At 44.2% G+C, this 6,000-nt stretch overlaps 2 non-coding genes across 2 annotated transcripts; both read left to right on the top strand.

Annotated features, from left to right (window-relative positions):
* The first annotated feature begins 574 nt into the window (after positions 1 to 574).
* trnar-acg (transfer RNA arginine (anticodon ACG)) lies at positions 575 to 647 on the top strand. Its single transcript has one exon. It is a non-coding gene; the product is annotated as a tRNA-Arg (tRNA).
* Positions 648 to 3,099: 2,452 nt separating this feature from the next.
* On the top strand, positions 3,100 to 3,172 carry trnar-ucu (transfer RNA arginine (anticodon UCU)). Its single transcript has one exon. It is a non-coding gene; the product is annotated as a tRNA-Arg (tRNA).
* Positions 3,173 to 6,000: the final 2,828 nt, after the last annotated feature.

The following is a 6,000-nucleotide window of genomic DNA, read 5'->3' as shown; positions in this document are numbered from 1 at the left end:
CACTCCGGTCTCTGAATCCTGCCATCCAAGTTAAGATCTCGGCGGAACCTGAGGCGCAGTTCCTTCTTAAAACGTAATCTGGTGAGCATTTCTAGAATCGTACTTGTATAGATGCAGCCTTTAATGTGTTGCTAGGTTAAAATTGATGACTTCTTGAACTTCAGTAGGCAACTGCCCTCTTGATTTCGGATTTAATTTCTTTATTACAGGGGCGCTTTTATGAAGACAGAGTCATGTTCAGGTACTTTTCTTGATGGAGGAAGCTCATTTCGGACTCTGTGATCTGCTCACCTGGAAAGGTCTGCTGTACTACTACAAGAGAGAAGTAGAGTCTGGAAGAAGGGACAATTTTATGATGCTTTGGAAGATAATGTTTTTTTTTTCTTTGAAATCGAAATGAATCAGAATATCAGTGCAAAAGACAGACTCTTGGTTTGGTTTGAGATATGGTTTTAAAACAGACAAAATGTAGAAAACAGGTCTTTCTCACTTTTGGTAAAGAATGGACCGGGGGTAATATTTTACTAGTTGCAGTGCTGATCTCACTGGGTTACAGTCCTGCAGTGTCACACCGGGGCCAGTGGCGCAATGGATAACGCGTCTGACTACGGATCAGGAGATTGCAGGTTCGACTCCTGCCTGGCTCGGGTCGTTTTTAAACGCATCTGGCTACTCCCTAAGTAGTCTGTGCTACTTACTGCATTGTAATCGTACCCGGTAAGAGATTTCCTTCATGTAAATGAACTGCACCTGACAGCTTTAGAAAAACACCTGGGCTCAGTACGGTGCTGAGAGCTCAGCGTTGCTGTTCTAATTAGCACGCACTGCATCGGCTATGAGCCCGAACCTTTCAATTATTCCGATCAGTAAGTCAACACGTAGTCCACATGAACGGTAGAAATATTCTCTTGTCTGTCTCTTGTTTGTATAGAACTGAATGTCCCTGACAATGTTCTGTTAGTTTTAATTGAAGAACGGCATTTGTGTTCAAATATACCAGACAAGTTTATGTAACTGCTCATGCGACACTCAGTTGTAATTAGTCAAGAAATAAAGTCGAACAACAGCTGCGGGTTTGATTCTGAACGTATGAGATTGCAGCGCCTTTTACTTCCATTGACAAATGATAGAGATTCGAAGAGAGATCCTTCAGACCAGCAAGCAAACCCACGGCTATTTCGGTTTTCTATCTAGGCAACGTTGGTGTCTGCAATAGCATACATGAAAGCGTGATGCAATTTCTGTGGCTACATTTGTTGCACGTCATGCACAGTAAGAGTGTTTCTAACACCAAATAAAAAGTCAACAATTAGCGATCACGCCTTCTCCTCAGTTAACCCACTGAAACCCTTGCTGTTAACAGTTCTTTACTGCGTGCTTTACCAGCACCTACATATCGTGTCGGTTCTTTCAGCTTTATTCATTAGGTTTTCAAAGGTATAAGTAGAGCACCAGAGGTGCGAACGCAAAATGTGTGGTTATCTGAAGAATTGATTTCAATGGCAGCGGGTCCAAGCGATTTCGCGTTGTTATAGTACCAGGAAAGGAGAAGCGGCACTTCGCCTCTGCCGTGCAGGCACAAGGCGACGTGCGGCAGACGCCGGAGTCGGCAGGTTTCGAACCTGCGCGGGGAAGCCCCAACGCATTTCGAGCCCATCGCCTTAACCACTCGAGCACGACAAATGCGAACTCGCCGCCGCCGTATTCCTCCTATAATCAAACACGGACTGCGAGGTGGCTGCGGAAACCTTTTTAAAGTTGCTCTCCGTTAAAAAAAAATACCTTTCACAAGATTCGTGCCGGCAGACAGACACGCCTCAGAGGGTTTAAGGCTGGCTTCACGTTCAAATGATAAAGTCCCCCAGTCCGGATGTCAAAACGCAACTTTGGCAGACAGAAAAAAACATCAACAAACCAAAAATGTGGACAAGGATTTTACAAGCTGCACCACACTGCACTTTCAAAAGCATTTACATTCGTGTTAGACGCAGGAATTGCCTTTGATTTGCGCGCTTACGAACGCCATGGAAAACGAAACAAAACTAAAGCCCTCAGCTCCTGCACTTGATTATAGTCCCGTTACGTGTCGAAGCAGGAATTTACGTCATCCTACCACTGTAACACGGGGAATAGAGGGAAATGAGCACAAGCTACGAATTGTCTCAATCACTCCCTATAGTAGTAAGACGCCTGGAAGCGTGCACCCCCATCATTAATCTTTGCGCATCTGTGCAAGGTAAACTCTGGAGCAGTCTCTGAAACGGCTCAAAGGAAACACGTGATTGATTCCATGTGCATCTGGGGTTCATTTCTTATTTACATTTAATTCAAGGGAAAGGCTTGGGTCAGTTTCAGACGGCCTCCAACAGCGAGATTCAAGCGCCCCACCTTCAGCCCAATCTGCGCCGCCAGAACGCCAACGGCTCCTCTGGTCTCCGGGGTGCGGTTGTGACCCCGTAACCTAAAGTGTTGGTGGCAGACAAATGGAGACTAACAGGTGATGTCCTAGGACATGACTACATTGTGACACTCGGTGGGGATGGTGACCATTGCTTGGAAAAGAGTGCGAGGCCCCTTTAGAAAAACATTTTGTTAACAGGCATTCTGCCTTAGTCCAAACACCTATAGCTTGCAAAGCGCATGCTATTAGACAGGCACCTCTGCAAGACCTTAAGAGTCTCTTAAACTAGTGATAGTAAGGTGTTCCCAATGGGCGATGTTTGGCTTTCAAATCATCTCTCTGTGGAAGCGCCGAGATGCAGCTGTTTAAGGCTTAGAAGCAGCTGACTGTTTCACTACCTAGCGGATTACTGTCAGTCAGGGAGCTCAGAGGTGAAAAGCCTGTCTGAGAGACAATTCGCCGTCGATCAGTTCAATATGTTCCGTACCAGCTCGGCGCACCTGAGATCATCTTGGTAGCCGTGTAGCTCAGATGAGTGAGAGCGTGTGTGTGTGCACCACCGTGATTGGATGCCGGTCCTTCTCAGGTCACAGTAAACCTTCTGCTGCCTAACTTTCCTAATTTTGGGGATCCCTTTGAAAAAGCAAAGGAAAAAAAAAAACTGGCTCTTCATCAGCGTGATCGACCCAACCCAGTGTGTCCCAGTGGCCTAATGGATAAGGCACTGGCCTTCTAAGCCAGGGATTGTGGGTTCGAGTCCCATCTGGGGTGCTCCTGTCCCATTTTGAGCGTACAAATGTCCTTGTGATTTGCAAAGCTGCAACCCCACCTTACTCAGTGAGCGTCTCTGCTTTTCTCTCACATACAGTTGGGAGAAAAACTTTTGTAAACAGCCCTTCGGAATGATGTGGATTTCTGCATGAATGGCTCCTAACATGTGATCTTATCTTTATCTAAGTCATAATAATTAATAAAGAGAGTCTGATTTCACAAACAACACACGCCCAACATTTGACATTGCTGTTTCTTTATTGACCAAATGGTTTAAACAATCAAGGTCATTGATGGAAAAAGTACGTGAACCCTTATATTAAGGAGCTAGTGGAACCTCCTTTATGACAAAAACCTCAACCCCCACTTTCTGTAGCGGCTGGTCAGACCTGAGCAGCGGTTACGAGGTATTTTGGCCTATTCCTCTATGCAAAACTGTTTCAGTTCATGTATATTTTTGGGATGTCTTGCGCTGAACGACCTGCTTCAGATCACGCCACAGCACTTCAATGGGATTGGGGTCAGGACTCTTACTTGGCCATCCCAAAATACGGAATTTCTTCTGTTTCAGCCACTCTGTTGTTGATGTAATCCTTTGTTTTTGTAATGCTGCATGACCCAGCGTCTTTCAAGTTTTAGATCACAGGCAGACACCCTGACATTCTGCTGTAGAATTTCCTGATACATCTTGGAATTCATCGGTCCCTCGATGATTGCAAGCCGTACAGCCTCCGCCATGCTTCCCAGGTGGGATGAGGTTTTGGAGTTGGTATGCAGTGTTTTGTTATCTCAAAACATAACGCTGTGCACATTTACCAACAAGTTCAACTTTTGTCACGTCTGTCCACAGAACATTGTTCCAGGAGTTGCTGTGGAACATCCATGTGGTCTTTAACAAACTTGAGAGGGGCAGTGGTGGTTTTTTTTGGGGGGAGAGCAGTGGTTTCCTCCATGGTGACCTCGCATGATCACCACTCCTGTTCAGATTTCTTCTTATGGTGGACTCATGGACACAGACGTAAGACAAAGTCAACCACCTGTTCGCTAGATCCCATCCCCACTCAGCTAGTCAAAGATTCCCTCGAAGGACTGGCAGGACCTATAATTAGTATGATGAATGCATCGCTTGCGTCAGGCGTTGTACCTGATCAATTTAAGGTAGCGGTTGTTAGACCGCTCCTTAAGAAGTCAAATTTGGATCCACAAGTTCTTAACAACTACAGGCCTGTCTCAAAGGTCCCATTTCAATCTAAAAGTCTTGGGAGAATAGTTGTTGCCCAACGTCAATCGTATCTGGATTCAAATAATATACTTGAGAAATTTCAGTCTGGTTTCTGAAACTGCATTAACAAGAGTCGTAAATGATATTCTCTTAGCTACTGATGCGGGGAATGCAACAGTGCTTGTGCTTTTAGATCTTAGAGCTGCCTTTGACACGGTTGACCTCTCTGTTTTGTTACACAGGCTTGAGTTTGAGGTTGGCTTATCTGGAACCGTCCTTCAGTGGTTTACTTCACATTTTACTCATCGTTTTCATTATGTTCAAATATCTAATAATTGTACTGCTTCATCAATGTCACCAGTTCAATTTGGGGTACCAGAAGATCAGTGCTGGGACCAATATTGTTCTCTCTCTCTACATGCTGCTGATAGGTAGGATAATATGAAAAAATAATATGAACTTTCATTCATATGCTGATGACACTCAAATAAACATTTTGTTTACACCAAACGACAACTCTTCTATTATCAGTTTAGTTAAATGCATTAAGGAAGGAAATACTTGGATGTGTGAAAACTTTTTGTTACTCAACTCTGAGAAAACTGAGGATCTGTTGATCGGAGGCAACAATACTGATAGGACTACTATAACTTCAGCACTTAACTCAGAGGATTTAAACATTTGCCTCAAAGAGACAGCACGTTACCTAGGCGGCATATTAGACACAAGGCTCTTAACAACTTGCATTGTTAAGTGCCTTGGGACAACCTTGTTGTGAAAGGCGCTATATAGAAATACATTGATTTGAATTGAATTGACAATGTAAAATGTTGTGTGTGTTGTTTGTTAAACAAGACTGTCTTTATTTATCAAAAAATAAAAGGAATTTGCTAGGAATGCAAACGTTAGGTTGCGCTTCTTCATGCTGCATCGTCGGCATGAGTGGAGCTTTTTAAACGTCTGTACTTACTGTGCCCCATAAGAAATCGTTTGTCCCCGTTCAAAAGAGATTGTGCGATGTCCTGCAGTGTTCGCAAAGCAAACCTTTGACAGTTTGAAAAGAGGAATTTATTCTGCTTCCTGTGCGTGCAGTAGTTACAAAGTTGAACGTCTTTACACGATCTGCTGCAGTTTTCAGTGGGCGGGCTTTGTCAGATGGCTTGGAAAAACGCACTGTGTTTCGGCTCGGGAAACATCATGAGAAGTGTCCTGCATGTTTTCTGTGTATAGCTGTCTTTTAACGCATACAGAATTCATTCGAAATCATTGATTTCTCCAATTAACAAGGGTCCCTTAAAAGATGAGTCAAAGTAACGTCTAATCGGATTAGTTTCCTTAGAGCTGGTTCAGAGTTTGCTCAAGAGTTTACCTTTCACAGATGCGCAAAGAAGAATGTTGGGGGTGCATGCTTCAAGGTGCCTTACAGCTGTAGGGAGTGATTCGAAACGATTCGTGCCGTGTGCTCGTTCCCATATACCGTACGCCCCGGGGTGCAGTGCTAGGATGACGTAAAATACCGCTTGGGCACGTAATGGCGTTATATGCAAGTGCGGGACGTGAGGGTTTTCGTTTGTTCATTTTGTTTTGCTCTGCTTTGCTTTGTTTC

This window comes from Lepisosteus platostomus, unplaced genomic scaffold, assembly GCF_059453375.1.
Source record: "Lepisosteus platostomus isolate fLepPlt1 unplaced genomic scaffold, fLepPlt1.hap1 Scaffold_129_H1, whole genome shotgun sequence".
NCBI classification, from domain to species: Eukaryota; Metazoa; Chordata; class Actinopteri; order Semionotiformes; family Lepisosteidae; genus Lepisosteus; species Lepisosteus platostomus.
The sequence above is the reverse complement of the archived record's forward strand: the minus strand, read 5'-3'. Positions and strand labels throughout refer to the sequence as shown.